Source organism: Panthera onca, chromosome B2 (genome assembly GCF_046562875.1).
Source record: "Panthera onca isolate mPanOnc1 chromosome B2, mPanOnc1 haplotype 2, whole genome shotgun sequence".
In the NCBI taxonomy this organism is placed as follows: Eukaryota; Metazoa; Chordata; class Mammalia; order Carnivora; family Felidae; genus Panthera; species Panthera onca.
In genome coordinates this window covers 148,579,448-148,599,110 of record NC_138343.1, presented here as the reverse complement: position 1 = coordinate 148,599,110, position 19,663 = coordinate 148,579,448, and the positions used below count along the sequence as shown (strand labels likewise).

General features: G+C 49.9%; 1 protein-coding gene across 6 annotated transcripts in view; it reads left to right on the top strand.

Annotated features, from left to right (window-relative positions):
• The window catches only part of RPS6KA2 (ribosomal protein S6 kinase A2), a 349,946-nt gene that overhangs the window by 203,877 nt on the left and 126,406 nt on the right, over window positions 1-19,663 (top strand). The window contains exon 1 of one of the 6 annotated variants that reach the window (XM_060617078.3): window positions 6,144-7,602. The exons of the other annotated variants lie outside the window; for them this stretch is intronic. The gene's annotated coding sequence lies outside the window, so the exon portion shown is untranslated. Of the gene's footprint in view, window positions 1-6,143; window positions 7,603-19,663 lie in introns of those variants that run through there. 6 annotated transcript variants of the gene reach the window in all.

The following is a 19,663-nucleotide window of genomic DNA, read 5'->3' as shown; positions in this document are numbered from 1 at the left end:
AAAGTGGCTGCCGCATTGTTGTTCCCAGGGGCAGTGAGGGAGGGTCAGATTTCTCACCGCCGCTTGCTATGTCAGTGTCACTCACTGTTTTGGTGACACCCATCGTCGTGGGTGTGGAGTGGTATCATTGTGGCCAAGTTGTGTTTCCCAACTGACTCGTGGCATCGAGCGTCTTTTTGTGTGCTGATTGGGCATCTTTTCTTTGGGGTCATGTCTATTCGGATCTCTTGACCGTTTTTAAATATTAGGTGATTTTTTAAATTTATGAAGTTGTAAGAGTTATTTCTATCTTCTGGATACAAGTCACTTATCAGATATCTCCCGCCATTTTGTGGGGTGTCTTCACCTTCTTGATGATGTCACTTGCAGCCATGTAGCCTTAACGTCCACGCTAGCTGTCGTTCTGCTGTGATTTGCACTCTCTTCGAAGGCCCTTTGCAACGCTTCTTAGACACCCAGGTTTCCAGTAGGGTGTTGTGTTCAGGATACATTTGTGGAGAACTAAATCCTCGCGGCTACTTGCTTTTCTCATGTCTTTTTAGTTTGGTTCCCCGGGGCCGGACAGGGAGGCATATTTCCAAGGACTTGATTTTAACTCTCCATAAGCACTCGGGTCTATGGGTCTCGAGAGAAATAGTGTCAGACAGCCGAATCTACTTAAATGGTCCGATGTGTACCATTTTGTTTTCAGCTGGGCAGGGACTGCTGACCCCACAACCCTGGGCTGTAGCTATAACAAAAAAGAACGGAAGACTCTAACTTGGGGAGTCCGCCTTGCTCCCGTCTGCGTGGCCGCCTTGGGCTGGCTGTTTTCCTAGACGCTAACCATGGTTCTGAACCTCCAGTGAGGAATCAGCCCAGAGGCCAGCAGTCTGATGCCAGGTTTGTGACTTTGTGCCTTAAGCTAAGTTCACATCAACCTGCAAAGTAACCAACTTTCTGTTCGGGCGGCCGTGTCTTGGGCAGGCTGATGCCTTTATGTCTTAATCATTAATCACGCGTTTTCATTTCAAGTCTTATTACCATAGAAAGCAGCCTTTTGCCTTGTTTTTTTTGATAAAATGTATACGCTACTGTTATTTTTATGTCACCTCTGAAACATCCCAGTTGAATGCATAGAGGGGAGTGTGAGAGAGTTTCTGCATGTTCTTCTATTTAAAATGCCGCCCCCACATGCCCTTTCCTGTTGCAATCCTACTGTCCGTGTTAATTTTGTGCTATAATGTCACATCAAATTTAAGTGCCAAGATGGAAAGCATGATATTATAAAACTTAAGTAGGAATAGCTAATAGAGACTTAGAAATATAAATTCTGATATCCTAATTGGATTAAACCTTAACAAGCAGTTTTTAAGTTCCAAGCCAGAACTTTAGGACCCCATATCTAAACTCATCTTTTAGGCTAAGTGATGACTCATACGTTACCTTTTAGGAGCTTACGATCTAATTAAGAAGATAAGGGCAATATCCTGGAGATAATTTCAGATGCTGTAAGACTTCGTGTCCCGTGTGGCATAGATCACAGCAGGCACCTGGTCTAACCTAGTGTAAAACTGCAAGTTTTGAAGAAAGGAAGGCGTCTGGGGGCTGAAGTCTTCCCTGATAGGATGAACAAGTGTCCCGTGACTCTGCCCTTGGTCGTTAGGAACCAGGACCCGAACGCACATGACTCGGTTGCAGATTCCGGCGTCTGTGTGGACGGAATCTTTACAGAGACTCTGACTGGCGGTGCTTCCAGGGGAGGGAGGAGAGAGATGGCGAATACCGGCATGGGAAGCTGTCCAGGGAAGAGCCCTTGACGCCCCGTGGAGGGAGGAGACAGGGCGCGGGCCCAGAGGCCGTGGGAGCCCCGCTGGTGCTCCAGATAGCACAGGCTGGCGGTCTCCTCCCTTGTCTTGAGTAGTGTGACCGCTGTGCTCTGGAAATGCGTGCTTCCCCGGAGCTCACGTGTCCGTGCTCGAGCACGTTCTGTGTTCCGTTTGAGCCTCGGCACCGACAGCTCCGTGATGAGAGCACTTTCATGAAGTTGGCCTTGAGGATGAGGCAGGGCCCCGGGTGATGGGGTGATTTGCTGAAGGTCTGCGGCCCCAGCTCACAGGCCCCCGTGTCCCAGACTCCCCTCCGTCTCCGCGGCCCAGTCAGAAGGGCCCCCGATGCCCTCTGACCGAGGTCTGCTGTGTGACACCTTGTGATTAGCTCAGGACGCTGCAGTCACCCCGTCAGGGCGCCGTGGACCCCTCTGCACAGTAGTAAATGTGGAGTTCAGTCCTTCATTTACTGCTACCTCTTTTCTCTTTCTCTCTCTCTCTCTCTCTCTCTCTCCCTCCCTCCCTCCCTCCCTCCCTCCCTCCTTCCTTCCCTTTCTTCCCTCCCTCCCTTTTCTTCCTTTCTTTCTGTCATTGTCTTTCTTTCTTTTTCTTTCTTTCTCCCTCCCTTCTTCCTTCTTTCCTTTCTTCCCTCCCTCTTCTTCCGTCCTTCCTTCCTTCCTTCCTTCCTTCCTTCCTTCCTTTCTCTCTCTCTGTCTTTCTCCCTCTGGAGCTCTTTTTTTTCTTTTTTCTCTTTCTTTTTCTCTTTCTCTCTTTTCTTTCTTTCTTTCTCCCTCCCTTCTTCCTTCTTTCCTTTCTTCCCTCCCTCCCTTTTCCCTCCCTTCCTTCCTTCCTTCCTTCCTCTCTCTCTTTTTCCCTCCCTCTCTTTTCTTTCTTTTTATTTTTCTCTTTCTTTCTTTGTCTTTCTTTTCTTTCTTTCCCTTTATTTTTTTCTTTCTCTTTCTTTCTCCCTCCCTTCTTCCTTCTCTCCTTCTCTCCTCCCTCCCTTTTCCTTCTTTCTTTCTTTCTTTCTTTCTTTCTTTCTTTCTTTCTTCCTCCCTCTTATTTTCTTTCTCTCTCTTTCTTTCTTTCTTCCTTTGTCTCTTTATTTTCTCCCTTTCCTTTCCTTTCCTTTTCCACAGGCTCACTCCAAACCACCAAATAGGTCACATAAGCAATCCTGTCTTGGGGGGAAAGTTTTAAAAGAAAGTAAGATGTTTTCTTACTTTTTATCAGTGAACTGTGATGTTCCCATTTAAGTAAACTTGAAACTTCCAAACACTGGTTTTAAAGCAATTATTTCCTAGACCGCTTGTTCAAATCACATCTCAACACCAGAGCTGTCTACAAGGGGAAAGCGTTAGTGGCCATGCATTTTGAAATAGTGTTGCTCATGGTTAAAAACTTCAAATTGGAACAGCCTCCTCCTGGGAATGTTGTCACAGAACGTTGGGAAGAGGGCAACTCTGCCTTATTTTATTACGTCCCCTCTTTTCACCAATAAATGTTGCCTTTTATCCCTCTTATTTTGTGGTCCTTCCCCGTGTTCCTGGTGACCTTTAGAAGAGGGATGCGTAGGGAGAAGTTCTTAGCTGCAGTCCCACTCCTTCCGCCGTGTACACAGGGCAGTTACCCCGTCTCTACCGCCGGATCGACAGGTGTTGGGGGAGGGTCCTTGGCTTCTCCACCCTCCCTGACATCAGATCCTGAGCAACAGGACGAGGGGGTTCATTTGGGATGGGCTCCCCACAAGGCTCCGCCACACTGAGGACCGTCGGTGATGCTGTGGCTGTCTAACTTGTACTTCAGCTCAGCTTGACCTTGCTTGCGTCCTTCACGGCGCCCCACCAATTACAGGTGTCGGAGGGAGGGGAAATCCACGGACGAAATCCTCCCCACGACCTTTCAGAAACCCAGCTGTCTCCCGGTAAAGGTGTTGGGTGTCCTTGACAACAGAAGGAACCCTGGGCAGTGGCCGTCCCCATGCCTGTCCCGTTCCGGAGTCAGATGAAGCCCACGTCTGACACCAGCCCCCTGTTTCTGGCAGATCAGGACCTGGAAGGAAGGCACCCTGCCCCCCCTTGGCGGCGCCCTGCCCCCACACTCTCAGGCTGTACCACGTTCCTGATGGTAGGGAGCACAGTCTTGTCTGGAATCGGCACAGCCCACACGGGCAAGGACAGATGTGATGGATCTCCGCCATAATGTGGGTCACGCAGAGACAGCTCAGAGACCGAGACTTGGCGGGAGGAAGGATGTAGAATGTTCCATTCTTCATACCCGGGTGCCCTTTTATACCAAAGGCTGGTGTTATTTCAGAAGAACTAACAAGCTGTGTTGGTTTCAGTGAATGTCTGTGTCTGCAAACACTGAGATCTCTTAGGCCTTCAGCAAACTCACTCAGAGAGGGAAAGCCGGACGAGTTCCTAGGTGCCCCTTGTCGCTGCAAAATGAACAAAATCCTTTCGATTTTTTTTTTGAAAGGAACGGTTTTATTTGAGCCCAAGCGAGGACACCTGCTGGGGATACACAATCTTCACGAAGAAGAGAGCGAAGGAACGTGTGAGACAGGACTGTGTGTGTTTTTGTGCCATCAAGAATTAGGAACCCTCAGGAGCAAGGCCATTCCAGGAAACTGCAGAAAATTGATCTCACGCTTGCCGGACGGGCAAGGTCGCAGGCTTCCCGGCTTGGGAACCCAGGGAGATTTTTACTCTCTAGTTTGAAATGTTTCTTTGAGGCCACTTGCTAACAAAGCAGATGTCCGATGCGAGCTCAGGGCAGAAACAGAGCCCGCGCTTTGAAGTTTGCTGAAGTCGTTGTGACCTTGGTAAGAGCACAGCTTCCCTTGAAAATGTCCTCAGTCCCCCTGAACAGCATCTTGCTCTCCACATCCCACACCCCGGCTGGGCCCCTTGCTCTGCAGAACACGTGCTCAGTTCAATAAACAGAAATACCGACTTCACTCCTTTTCCAATTTCTATTGTCAAATACTTCAGACATACATGCAAATTTAAAAATATCATAGCAAACACTTATTTCCTCATAATTCAGCCCAAGAAATAAAACGTTGTCGATATAGGTGACCCCGCATTTACACCTCCCTGATCTCATTCCGGTCCGTCACCCAGAGGTGACCCTTGTCCTGGATCTAGCGTCATCGTCCCGATCTATTTCTTCGTCTTCTTACTGTATATCTCCGGACACTATTTCCTGTTGTTTGGGGGCGGCTTATGTGTGTATGGTCAGATGCACCTGTTCTATTTTTGTTTTAAGTTTTTAATGTTTATTTATTTTTGAGACAGAGACAAAGCCCGAGCCGGGGGGAGGGCAGAGACAGAGGGGGGACACAGGATCTGCAGTGGCTCCAGGGCTCATGTTCTGATACGACTCGTCCCATGTTACGTTGATGGCATATGTCCACGTCTGTCACCGCAGGTTGGTTCCCTATGCTGGCTTGCGTGTGGGATCCTGCTACCTACGATATGAACGTTTCGTTCTGTGGACGGGCGCCGTTGTGTTTTTCTATGTTTATTGAGAGCGATGCTGCTCGGATGCCCTGGCACGTCGCTCCTTGTGCCCATGGAGTGGGGGGCGTTTTCTAGGGCACAGACCTGGGGCTGGCAGGTGGTGTCCCTCTGCGGCTCGAACTCACACCGCTGGGTCCCCTGCGTCTGGCGCTCCCCTGCCACTGGCCGGTTTGACTTCTAGTTTCCTAGTCTCCTTTTCTCCGTCTCTTTTAGGTGGTTTATGGGGAACTCCTTGCATATTCTGCACAGGAATTCATGAGTTGTGTGTGTTATAAGTAGCATCCAGGGTGTGGCCTGTCTTCCAACCTTTTTATGCGGAAGCTTTGAATTTTTTATGTAGCTGAATTTATCGATCTTTTTCTTGATGGCATGTGCTTCCTGTGATAAGAAGTCTTCCTTACTCTGAAGTCATAAAGCGAATTTGTTTTTATCTAAAACCTTTAAAGTGTTATTATTTCTAACCGTTTGGCCTTTAACTGCTTGAGATGCATTATTTGTCTAGTCTGAGATATGAAACTAATTCTGCATTCCATTGTTTTGGAATAAGATAACTGGTTTCTCAGCCCCACTTACGGAATTGTCCGTGATTTCTGCACTGACTGTGACGGCCACTCTGTCACACTGTATGCTCCCCTAGAAGCGGTGGGTCTAGTTCGGTTCCGTTTGTCTAACCTGGGCCAAAACCACACTGTCTTATTTGCTATTTTGTAATGGTTTTATTTATTTTTGAGAGAGGGAGAGAGATTGAGAGGGAGAGCATGAGTGGAGGAGAGAAAAAGGAAGACACAGAATCTGAAGCAGGCTCCAGGCTCCGAGCTGTCAGCACAGAGCCCGATGTGGGGCTCAAACCCACAAACCGCAAGATCATGACCTGAGCCGAAGCTGGATGCCCAACCGACTGAGCCACGCTGGTGCCCCCTGTCTTATTTGCTATTGGCGTAAAATAAGCCTCAGTATCGAATTCAGTGGGGCTCTCCTACCGTCACATTGTTTTTCTTCCCTATCACCTTGCGTTTATGCTCCCAAAGTTTTAGAGACAGCTCGTCCTTGACTCCACTGTATCCTAACTGGATTAACTCACTTTCAAATTAAACGTGATGTTTTATGCGGCGATGTTTTATAAGCAGTGGAGAGCTATATGGATTTGAGTTGTGGATACTCACACTGTGAAAATATTGAGGTTTATGTGGATTTAAGAGCATTTTATGTATTTCGTGTATCTACAAGGATGCAACTTGCTCACAAGTAGAGAAGTGGGGGTTGATTTTTGTTACTTGCCCTGTGTCATGTCATGTAGCCTGCGGCACTCAGTAAATATTACCGCGTGGAATCACCCGTCAGTCAGGCTCAAGGCAGACCCGTTAGCTGTGTCTGTGTTTGTGTTGGTTTTCTAACTCCTTTCTTCATTTATCACCATTTTTTCTCGCGGTGAGGGCAAGGTGTTTCTTGCTTCCTCTTTTCTCTCTCTTTCCCTTAAGAAATACAGGACACACAGAGTATTTCAATCAACTACTCCCTATTTCTACTGGACGGAAGCCAGGCAGATTTCAACAGGAAAAACTGTAATAAAAATGACTAGGTTTAAAATGTAACTAAACACTGATTTGATAAGACGGTTTGCAAAACGCACGAGCGTCTCATTTGCTTTTGTCCCTGATTTTCACGCGTTTGAAATTTCATTTCGCTTTCAAACGTCTCGAGGAAGCTTCATCATTTAACCCTGAAAATGGGGTAAATACGGCAACTTTTGTGCTGTAAGAGTTATCACTTCGTTCTCCCGTTTATTCAGCCGGCCTTCGGGCCTGAAGCTCTGGCAGGCTCTTGCCCAAAGATCAGTGGGGCACTCTCCTGGCGCTCACAGATCCGAAATCCATCAAGAATAAGCCATGCGCCCGAATTCCCGAGGCAGTGTGTCCAGGAGGACAAGTTAGATGAACTCAGATAGGAAAAGTCACATCTGACTGGAGTGACGCATTCATTTCTGCATCCAACAAGCCTTTATTGAGTTTCTGCGAGTGCCAAGCACTGCCTGGGGGAACCTCCCAGAATGAGGCGGAAACCGTCTCTGTGCCCTTGGAGCCCGCGGTCTGCTGGGGAAGACACTGAACAAGCGATTCCAGTGTGGCGGGTGGACCAGCAGACAGTGTCGTGGTGCATAGAGCTGAGGGATCTAATGTAACCGGCCAGCGGGAGGCCCGTGGAGGAGATGGCGGTGACAAGGACACAGTCAAGGGGAGGACACAGATGCACCGGCCAGAGTCGGAGAGGTGGGCCGGGTGGGGGGAGGGGCGGCGACTTGCCGGACGTGAGCGACCTGCCCCGCGAGACTTGAGGGGTCCCGTCCCTGTGTTAGGAAATAGATGTCACTGTCGTCTCAGTGCTGAACTCATCCTGGGCTAAAACCCGTCGCTAGTCCGGCTTCTCTATCCTGCGGCGTATTTGTTCTTTGACATTGAGCTTAGTTTTGTTATTGAGTTGTTGCTGTTGGTAACTTCTGCCTTCCAATCTGTCAGTGCATTTAGAGGCGTGCATTCTGTCATCCTGCAAGGGGACCGTCCCACCAGCCTCAGGAAGCGTCGTGCTTCACCCAGTAAGAGCGCCGCGTAGCAGAAGGCCAAGGACACGCCCGTGGGAAGCCCCCTTCCTGGACGACGTGGATTGATCACGTCAGGTGGCTGGTCAATATGTGTCCATTTTATTCCATGTACCAGTGAGAAAACCTTATCAAGTGCCTTTCCGGAGACCAGAGAGATTTTTTTTTTTTTTTTTAATTTGAAGCCAAGTTAGTTAACGTGTAGTGTAAGTTGATGTCAGGTTAGAATTTAGTGATTCATCACTTACATAAAACACCCAGGGCTCATCCCAACAAGTGTCCTCCTTAGTGCCCCTGACCCATTTAGCCCATTCCTCACCCACCTCCCCTCCAGTAACCCTCAGTTTGTTCTCCGTATTCGGGAAACTCTCGGGGTTTGTCTCCCTCTCTGTTTTTATCTTATTTTTCCTTCCCTTCCCCTATGTTCTTCTGTTTTGTTTCCTAAATCTCACATATGAGTGAAATCATATGATATTTGTCTTTCTCTGACTTATTTTGCTTAGCATAATACCTCCCGGTTCCATCAGCATTGTTGCAAATGGCAAGATCTCATTCTTTTTGATCACTGAATTATATTCTATTGTGTATATATAGGTATATATATTCTATTGAGTATATATGTATATATATATATATACGTCGTATCTTCTTTATCCATTGATCACTTGATGGACATTTGGGCTCTTTCCGTACTTTGGCTATTGTCAATAGTGCTGCTATAAACATGGGGGTGCACGTGCCCCCCTAAAACAGCACATCTGTATCCTTTGGATAAATACCTAGTAGTACTATTGCTGGGTCGTACGGTAGTTCTGTTTTTAATTTTTGGAAGAACCTCCACGCTGCTTTCCAGAGCGGCTGTACCAGTGTGCATTCCCACCAACAGTGCAGAAGGGTTCCTCTTCCTCCGCATCCTCGCCAACCTCTGTTGCTGCCTGAGTTGTTGATGTTAGCCATTCTGACAGGCGTGAGGTGTTATCTCATCGTAGTTTTGATCTGTATTTCCCTGATGATGAGTGACGTTGAGCATTTTTTCATGTGTCGGTTGGCCATCTGGATGTCTTCTTTGGAGAAGTGTCTATTCATGTCTTTTGCCCATTTCTTCACTGGATTGTTTTTTGGGCGTTGAGTTTGATGAGTTCTTTATAGATTTTGGATATTAACCCTTTATCTGATATGTCGTTTACAAATATCTTCTCCCATTCCGTCGGTTGCCTTTTAGTTTTGCTGATTGTTTCCTTCGCTGTGCAGAAGCTTTTTATTTTGGTGAGGTCTCAGCAGTTCATTTTTGCTTTTGTTTCCCTTGCCTCCGGAGACGTGTTGAATAAGAAGTTGCTGTGGCCAAGATCAGAGAGGTTTTTGCCTGCTTTCTCCTCTAGGATTTTGATGGCTTCCTGTCTTACATTGAGGTCTTTCTTCCATTTTGAGTTTATTTTTGTGTTTGGTGTAAGAAAGTGGTCCGGGTTCATTCTTCTGCATGTCGCTGTCCAGTTTTCCCAGCACCACTTGCTGAAGAGACTGTCCTTATTCCATTGAATATTCTTTCCTGCTTTGTCGAAGATTAGTTGGCCATACGTTTGTGGGTCCATTTCTGGGTTTTCAGTTCTGTTCCATTGATCTGAGTGTCTGTTCTTGTGCCAGTACCATACTGTCTTGGTGATAACAGCTTTGTAATACAGCTTGAAATCCGGAATTGTGATGCCTCCAGCCTTGGTTTTCTTTTTCAACAGTACTTTGGCTATTTGGGGTCTTTTCTGGTTCCATAAAAGTTCTGGAGTTGTTTGTTCTAGCTCTGTGAAGAATGCCGGTGTTATTTGGATAGGGATTGCATTGAATATGTAGTTTGCTTTGGGTAGTATTGACATCTTCACAAATTTGTTCTTCCAACCCATGACATGGAATGTTTTTCCATTCGTGTGTGTGTGTGTGTGTGTGTGTGTGTGTGTGCATGTGTGTGTGTCTTCTTCAATTTCCTTCATAAGCTTTCTGTAGTTTTCAGTGTAGGCAGAGTACAGGATGGCAGGAAAGACAGAAGAGAGAAACCTGGGTACTCACCCAGAGAAGACCCTCGTGGTTGCCTGGATGGCTCCAGAGTCTCATGGAGCTGGGACATGATTTCTCTTCCCTGCCCTCCTTCCTCCAACAAAGACAGGCTTTCTCTTCCTGACGCAAGAGGGAAGAATGTTGTATAAACAGAGACCCTCGGAACCAAAATGTTTAGAGCTTTTACGCACACAAGGCATCCGTGACTTAGTTCACGATGAGCACATTCCAGGCTGTTGAACCCAAAGCCTTGAAGTTCAGAGGGCCATCTGATTCCAAGGTCTCCATCCAGAACTGGCTTCAGCATCGCGCTCGTTCAGAACATAGCGCGCCTCTCCATTTCTTTGTTGTCGCCGCCCATCTTCATTGCTGAAAATTCAGTCTTAATTTTGCAAACCATGTAATCCATCTGTAAGCCTCTCTGAATTGTTCCTGTGAGAGCATAAATGCTTGTGAGAAAGTTGAAACGTGGACCCTCTGCCCCCTTGGCCTCTTCTTGGGACCCTTCCTTGCGCTGGGGGCTGAGGAGGAGGACGGGATGGTCTGCAGAGGCGGGGTAGCAGGGCTCCAGGGGAGGGCGCCGGCCAGCACCGCTCCTGCTCTCCAGTTCACTTCCCCTCTCCCTCCCTCCCATCCCGAGAAGTGTTTTGTGTACTCTCTACCTGTGAGGTGGATCCTAAGGGGGAATAATAGCAACGATTGTGGTTGTCAGGTGCCCGTGAAAGCCAACCGCGCCCGCTGCCGGAGATGTCCCTGGGACGGCTCGTGGACCCACTTAACCGGGACCTGAGTGGGGCATTTTAACAGAGGAAGACAGACACCCTTTGCGCAAAAGCTCGGGCTCCTGTGTGATCGCGGTGGCTCGATGCGGTGGCCGCGTGCTCCGGATCCGGATCCACGGAGAGGAGCGCGTGTTGACAGCAGGGCCCCCGCACTGGCTGCGTGTCGCCTCTTCCGGGGGGGGGGGGGGGCATTTCTTGACTCTTTCTGTTTCCTGATTCAGAAGCCCTGTTTCGGTGCTGCTGGTTAAATGCAGAGAGAACCCGATGACAGTTTTGGTTCTGGCTTTGTCATCTGCTCGGGCTGTGTTTGCACATTGTCCGGGTCACTGCAGCACTTGTCCAAATCAGTGACATTTTCATGTAGCGTTCCCTTATGGACTGGATCCATCTGTGCACCCGACCGGCCCCTCGATGTTTTCTCTGCAGGAAGAGAAATTCTTCATTCTCTCCCTGGCTGTTTCCCCCTTGCCCTCCAGCACGCGTGTCCCCACTGGCTGGACGCACTTACCTCCCGGGGAACACTGTCCCTCTGGCCTCACCTCGCCGAGACTCTGGAGCCTGTGCTGGAAGGACCCGGGTCGCCCCACTGTCCCGGCTACTGGCTGGTCTTTCGGTCTTCGGTCTTTCGCACTCCGCCTCCCCTCCCTTCACAGACGGGGCACCTGCACCTGCTCACTGCCCCCCAGAACGGCATGTGGCAGCCTGGCCTTGGACACTCCAGGGCCCTTGGCGTGCTCCCCCTTCGTGGCCCCCGGGCCTTGCCTGCCGTGTCCCACCGTCCCGTCTCCCGTCCTTCTTCCTCCAGCCCTCACTCTGTCCACTTCCCACCTGCTTATCCCTCCCTCGTGAACGTGGGCACACTCGTGTGCGTCCAGGATTGTGCTTGCCATGTCTGCACCACTGCCCAGCCCTGCAGGGAGACTTTCCACATCCCCCAAAGTCCCCCCTCCCTCCTCCACATCTCGGTCTGTCTGTGGCAGGACCGCTGTCCCAGTCCACACTCTTCTCCTGTAACGAGGTCCAAGAGTGCACACCTGGCCTTTACCATAAAACCTGCATCTACGCCCTTCCTTCCTTCCCTCCCTGGTCCTCACCTCGTGACCCGCCCCAGGCCCCGGACCCCAGCCTTGGGGGTTCTCCGCCTTGCAAACTGTGCCTCACCCCAGTTCCAGAAAGACGTCCCTGGCATCCTGGTCAGTGCACACCTTCTAAACCCATCAAAAGCCTTTCTCTTCTCGTAAGGTCAGATCCCGGTTACCGTCCAAGGATTTCTGCAGCCGGATCCTGATCTCTACTTCCAGGCTTATCTTATGTTGAGCATTTTAGAATAGAATACCATTCCAGTACATTCTAGGAGACCGCCCGCTTCTGGAGGCCTTGATCTGCGATTGGCTTGGGTATGTTTGCCTCATCAGACCAGCCGATAAGGGATCCTGTTCATTGATGTGGTGATAATCGAAGGGAATGCCCTCCACTTAGTTGTAAGTTTTCCATCTCCTGTCTTAATATCCTTCGACCCGTCTCTGTCAGTTAGCAGATCACATAGTAAATACTGAGTGGGAATAACTTTGGGGTTCTCACAGCCACGTACTACTCTTACAACAAAAAGGCAATACGGACGTGATGCTTTGGGACAGATCGTTGGAAAGGCCATGTGTCTGAAATGGCAAGGTTGTTGTTGTTTGGGGGTTTTCTTGTTTTTTTGCATTTGACAGTTTTTTTATAGGATTTTTTTTTGGTTCTGATTTCTAAAATAATACATGTTTATTACAAAAACTTATGAGGGGACTAAATAAAACCAAACTAAAATATTCTGCGGTCTCCCCCTCCACAGCAGCCCCTGTCTAATTTCTGGCGTGGTCGATCTGGTGCTTTCCCATGTACGCATATGTGCAGCTGTTAAAAAATTTAATCACACTCTGGAAAGTGCTTCACAATCTGCTTTTGTCTCTTACAATACATCGTCAGCATTTCTTTTATGTCACTGAATAGCCCACACACTAAAAAATAATGGCCACATTCAAATAAAGGCTGAATTTAATTTTCCTTTTTTAACACTGAATTCATTTCTATTTTTATATTATTAAAAACACTATGATGAGCGGTCATGACCATGAATTGTCTGTGCATCATTTATTTTCTCAGGATAGACTCTCAGCAGTGGACCTGCCAGGTCAGTTGCACTGATGGATAATTCTATTTTCTACACATTTATCCCAGCATCTATCCCAGTATTTCCCAGGATGTTTACCTTCCTGGTCTCTCAGAACCCTCATGTCCTTATTCCATTGCCTGTAGCAGTTTGATACAGTAAAAATGCTCAGTGCTTTTGTTTGTTTTTAAGTATCAGTGAGTTTGAAATTTGTTCGTATGTTGATTATTACTAGTCAGTGTCAGTCATCTCTTTGGAGCTTTGCCGTTTTTCATGGAGCTCTTTGTCTTTTTCTTATTAATTTGTAGGAACTCTTTACATATTAAGAATGTCAGCAACTTGCCTTTGCTTTTTTTTTTTTTAACCAGTTTGCCTCTTTCCTTTTTTTATGGAACGTTTTGATAGAGCTAAGCTTCAAATTTTAAGGTAGCCAGATTTGTAAATCATCTTTGTGACTTCTTCCTTCACCCTTGTACCTAAATAGGAAAGATCTGCATCATTCTGGGCTTTGGAGAGACGCTCACCTATCGTACGCTGCTTACATCGTCATTTCGCTTTTAACACTTCATCGCCGTGATTCCAGACGACTGTATCGTGTATGCGTGTTGGAAATAGCTACTCACCCACAATTTTAAAAGCTACTTTTGTCCTATGCTTTCTTCATAGAGTCTCAGATTTACTTCCCTTTCTCTTCCGATCTGTCCCATTCCAGTCTGTTGTTTTGCTTTTCCCTTCTCTTTGCCCGCTAGTAGAGGCTTATTTAAAGTGCGTTTCTTCTAAACGCTTAGAATTCTGTTTCACGGTCCAAAAATACACGTTGGGATTTGATTGGAATGAAAATAAACCCATTGATTCTTCAGGAAAACTGACTGCTGAGGCCCCTGACTTCTCCTCTGAGCCCCGCCTTCGGTCTCAGGTCATGCTCCACAGCTTTGCCTGCCTCTCACCTGAGTGAGCAGCTCAGATCCTGAATGCCTAAAATGTCTCTGTTTTGCCCTCTTGTGTGATCACCACTGCAGCTAGATGTTGACTTAGAGGCTCAAAATACTTTCCCTCAGGATTTTGTGCAGATGCTGTTTTGTTCTCCGATGTAAGGATCCTTTGTTACTGGTTCCTATTTATGAATAAACGAATATATTAGGTTAGGGTACTGGCATGGTCTGTTCTCTCAACACATCTGTTCTTTAAATAAGGAAGGGCATGTCCAAGGGCAGCGCTTCTGTAGAATGCAACGGTGGGCGGCAGGTGGGTGGCAGGTGGGTGGAGGCTCCCCAGGTGGCCAGGTAAGAATGCCTTCTTCACTCGAAGGCAGGTGCTTCGGTGCAGTCCCCTCCTCCTGGACCACCTGCCTGCCTTCCCTCACCCCCTCCCTCCTCTCTTTCTGGGCCTTTCTCCACTCCATCTGATGTAGGGACAGGCTCTCAGTCGAGTTCTGATGTGCTTCTCCTTCTCCCCCTGTGTATCAGGCACTTAGGGGTGTGGTCAAGAACGTTGACTGTAGGTTCTGGGTTCAGATTCCCGCTCCTCACTTACGAGTCAGGAAGTAACTAGTAAGTTACTTCAGTTCCCTTGTATCAGGTGGGAGGGACAAAGAGCCTAATCCGTAGGGTTGTGTTCCCCGGTTGGTGCTCTCGTGTTCCTGGTCTCCGTGGGCAACCACACCCACTCGATGCTGTCCGTGGACCCACTCCTCCCGGCACAGGTGCTCATCAGTTATCCGGCTGTTCTCCCTGTGGCCCCGCGCCCGCTGTTTATAACAGTTGACCTCCCGTGCTTGGGAAACAGCTCCTTTTCTGCCGATCTGCGACATCTGCTTCCCCCGAGCCAGCCAGTCCCCTCTCTATCCCGCCCTGCGGGGTTTCGGCAAGCTCTCTGGCCCTCCGCCACATCCCGGCTGGTTGTGCGCAAGGTGGTGGGGTCGTTGCTTTTCGATTAAGCGGCCCTCCCATCATTTTCTCACTTTCGCAGCTCGGAAATGTTCCTGGATCGCAGACGCTGTCTGTTCTTGCAGCTACGAATGACTCGTCTGTCCTTTTGGTTGGGCTCAGTTTGTGGTTGGTTATCGTTAACTACGCTTCGTGGCCCTGATCGTGCGATGTAGGCAAACCCCACAGTTGTCACGACGCATCGCTGGGAGTGCCGGGGTCCTGGTGACGGTGACGGCCAGTGCTTGCTGCGTGCTGGGTTGGTGTCCTGGGGCAGCCGTCACCGGACCGGGGGGCTTCCGCGGCAGAAACCTGCCCCCTCACAGTCTGGAGGCCAGAAGTCTGACATCAGGGTGTCTGCAAGGCTGTGGTCTCCTCAGAGCCCCTGGGGGGGCGGGTCCTTCCACGCCCTCTCCAGCTGCCAGGGGTCCAGCCTTTCCTGGGCTTGTCCCCTCTGACCTCTGCCTCTGCCGTCACGGGACACTGTCCCCTGCGTGCTGTCTCCACGTGGCCTTCTTACAAGGACACCAGTGTGTGGGATCAGGGCCACCCTGCTCAGTAGGACGTCATGTTCACTGAGTACATTTGCAGTGACCCCGTTTCCACATAAGCTTTGCTTCACGTCCTGACATCATTCAGATTCGCTTTCGGCACTCAGCGGGAAGCCGGGGGTAGCGTCTCGGCCAAGCCCTGGACCCTGGCTTCCTTTCCACTGCCTCCAGGTATTAGAGGTTGAAGTGGGTGTTCCATGGCCAGCAATAGGGTCTTCTCTTTCCCAGATCTGGGGGCGGTTTGAGGTCACATCCAGGGACGTGTGAATTGTCTTAAACTGATGTCGTTTTCTGCCAGATACCGTAAAGGCTCTCATTCCTGCTGGTGCTCGAGACGTTTCTGATCTGATTTTCCACTCTTTCCAAGTTTTCTACAAAAAAGTAAAACCAGACAAAAAAAACCCCACAAAGGCAAGTAGCCTGCTCTAATCGGAAAGACTTGGTCTTTGTTATCCAAACAATGCTTGCCAAGCCCGGCCCCTGTCTTTGGCCTCATCTGCTTTGCCCCACCTTGAACGCCCTCTCCCTGCCACAGTCTTCGAATTCCCCAAATGTTCCTGGAAGCATGCCCTCCTCACACCGGCCCTGCCCTGACCTCCGTGGCTCTCACTGTCCCTGCGTCCCACGCCATGTGTCCCGGTCCTTGGGGGTCTCGTCTGGCAGTACACGGTCTCGTCCCTCAGTCAGACCACGAGTTTCTCTCCGTTCGGTTCCCATTACGAGAGTTTAGTTTATACCGTATACAAATGAAGGGAGCTGGACATTTTGAAAACGCTTCTAACGAATACAGTCTGTATGGGCGTAAACATTCCATCAAAGTCCTTCTGAGGCCGGTATCACATGCTCTGCTGGAATGAGGAGGCGTTGGGGACACAAGTGGTGTCTCTCAAACACAGCGTCCCTTGTCAGTGCCTTTCGGTTAAGGCCAGCACTGGAGCCAGCACGAAAAGCTGAAACTCCAGGGCTTCCAGTCTCCTGATGTACCTCTGGGCACCTACCGTCCATGACGTAGAAAAAACTAAGCATGAAACAACATACCAAGGACAGAATGGCGTCGGCAGTGCCGCCTTTCCATGAAACTTGAGGAACGTCACCTGATCTCCAGCGTGAAGGCACAGTGCCCACGTCGGGGAAGAGTGGATCCGTGTCTGCCCACGGAGGCCAGGCCGCCGGGCCGGTGAGTGTCGGCTTCCAGTGTGGTAGGCACCGGTACCCACGTGGAGCGTGCATCCACAGGACCGCGGAGTTGTCTGGGTCGTTCCGCAGACTCGTGTCGCCCGTCGTTTCCTTTCTCCGGGTGAGAACGAGCACGGCAGGCAGGAGGGCCGAGGGGGACCCGGGGCGCGCTCTTTTCCTGTTCGAGCTGTCGAGCTGACTCCCTTCCACACTGGCTGTGGAACGTAACGGACTCTCGCTGGCGGCGAGGGGCCGTCTGGCCCCGCAGCCAGTATTTTCATTTCAGTCTGACCATCTGTTTCCAGAAGGCCTGGGCTCTCTTTGAAAGCACTTCACTTCTGAAAGCGTGGCAACAGCTCGAGATCCCTGGGAGGTATGTTACTAATTTCAGCGATGATGATTCATCAAAGACTGAGAGATTTTTCCTCTTGTTCTGCACAGAGCCCACTCCCTGGCCACCCACCACCTAGATTCCCTGAGCCACCCACGGCCCGCCTCCCAGCTTGGAAACGGGCCCGGGACAGCCATTGTATTCCTTGCCCAGTGACTTGTCCTGAGTGCCAGCGGTCAGCCCGAGATCCAGTACATGGTCCCCGGCCGTCACGTTGACGGTGAACGAAATATGTTTCCCGGACGCGGGCCTGAGTGTGCAGCACCGTTATTATCAGGGCGTGGGTGCATCTCCTGGCGTCTCAGGGCCTGGGCCTCCAGGAACCCCTGTGTCCATCATCAGGACCGCCCGGGAGAGCCCAGGCTGCTGATTATTCCTCCCTCACCCAGGCGGCGAAGTCAACGGTTCTTGGAACGGAGATCTCGGGATCCAGTGTTGCCTTGACGGTTTTTCTGCAGCGATATGAATTCTGGGCAGGCAGGGTGGCAAGTCCCCAGGTGGAAAACTGCTCCCAGGCTGAGCCCCATCCGCCTGGCCGGGCCGGAGGGAGGAGACGTCAGAGTTTCCCTGGAGCCCAGTGTCTCTGCCGCGTGCGGGGTGCACGGCTCCGGCCGCCGCGGAGTGGGGCACCCAGGGGAGCCCTCTGAGACCCCGAGTTCCGAGGGCAGGAAGCCCCAGATGCCCCCGCGTCTGGCTGAGCTGCCTGCCCGGAGCTACAGCCGTGACTCGTTCTCTCCGCACCTCATTTTCCTGAGCACCTACCACGTGGCACGGCTTGTAAAGGGCACCCTGAGTAGATCCGTGAGCAGATTTGATTCTGCTCCCCCCCACCCCCCGCCAACGTGCAGCAAACGTTTTGAGAGTCGCTGTCCCTGTTTTCAAATCCCACCCCGAAAGCAGCTCAGGGCAGAGCCTGATGGTGCTGGCTCCCGCCTTCTCCACGGGGAGCCCCGCGTCACTGCGGATCGCAGTATTTGTGAATTTGGGCCATATGCACCGTGCCCACCATACAAGCCTGGAGAAAGTCAGATGATTGAAAATTCCTGGGGCACCTGGGTGGCTCAGTCGGTTACGTCTCCGACTTCGGTTTAGGTCATGATCTCAGGTTCGTGAATTCGAACCCCATGTCAGGCTGTGTGCTGACGGCTCAGAGCCTGGAGCCTGCTTCAGATTCTATGTCTCTTTCTCTCTGTGCCCCTCCTCTGTTCATGCTCTGTCTCTCTCACCCTCTCTCTCTCAAAAATAAATAAATGTTAAAAAAGAGGAAAGAAAATTCCAGTAAGACCAAACCTTGAGTTTTATCATCTCGCGATTTATTTTTTCAGAGATTCGGGCCCTTCATCTTCTGTATTATATTTACTTTATGATGATTTGCTTTTTTGATCTTTTATTGCAGAAGCAGAAACTTTTCCAAGGAAGATACTAGATTACTGTATCAGATATTCAGGAATAATAATAATAATGTTTATTATGACGAGTACTATTTTGAGGCTGCACCAGGTAGAGCGGGTGTTATGCGTGTGTTAGCTCGTTCATTTCTCAGGGTTCCCCGTCAAGGCCAGATCGCCTCGCTCCACAAAGGAGAGAAGGGAGGTCAGGTGCGCTGCCTGATGTCACAGTGAGAGTTGATTCTGGTGAGGCATTTCCCTCGCAAAAGCAGAGAGGAGCCCCCGGCTTGTGTTTCCTGCTTCTTGAGTGGCTTTTCCGAGTCCCAGGCAGTGCGCACAGTAGGGCGTCGGGCTAACCCAGCGCCTCCTGGGCGCAGGGTAACAGGCGCTCGGGCCCTGGTCGGTGGTTTAGTGCAGCACCATACAGGATATTGCAGTGAGTGGGCGGAAGAAAAAGTGCATTTCTTGCCCCGCTATCCGTGTGATGTCAGCGTTTCTGGTCAGAGCCTGGTTTTCTTCTCGATGATGGGTCCAGGCTCCACCAGCCCCGGGGCCTGGACAGCCCTCCACTCCCCTGGTAGGTGGAGAGACACTGAAGAAGGGGGCAGCCGCTTCTTAAGGCACACCACTGCTCTTCTCCCATTGGCCAGAACCAATCACGTGACCACGCTTGGCTACAAGGGGCGCTGGGAAATGTAGTCCGGGCCGGGAGGCCCACATTGCCCACCCTTGGCCCCAGAAGCATTTCTGTTCAAGATGATACTAAGGGGATTTGGCTCCACGTGTAACTGATTTATATTAGCTCTGTGGCCTTACTTCAGAATAAACCTTGTAATTCTATGGAGTAATCTGTAGGCCTTATTGAAAATAACCTTTTTGAAAGAGGCCTACAAGTGATGAATCACTAAGTCTCCTCCTGAGATCATTATTATGCTATATGCTAACTAACTTGGATTTAAGTAAAATTTAAACATTTTTTTTTTAATTATCACTGAGTTTTTCTCCTTAAAGTTAGCAAACAGCCTGGGCAATTGCCCGCAATTATAAATAAGCGTCCGAATTAGGTTCTGTGCTAAGACTGACAGAGGTACTGGAGAACTTTAAGTGATCAGTACAGACAGCTGAGCAGTCCCCAGCTCCTCCCACAGGGGAGGGCGTCCGAACCAAGCAGCCAGAGGGAATAACATCCCGGTGCAGGGGGACCTCGATTTCCCGCTCCTGTTTGCTCACCCCGCCTTCTCCCTGCAGACAGCGCTACGCGTTTCCGACTTTCTGCACCAATATCACCTTTCAAATAGATGATTCACGATCTGCTTAGTGGGAAAGG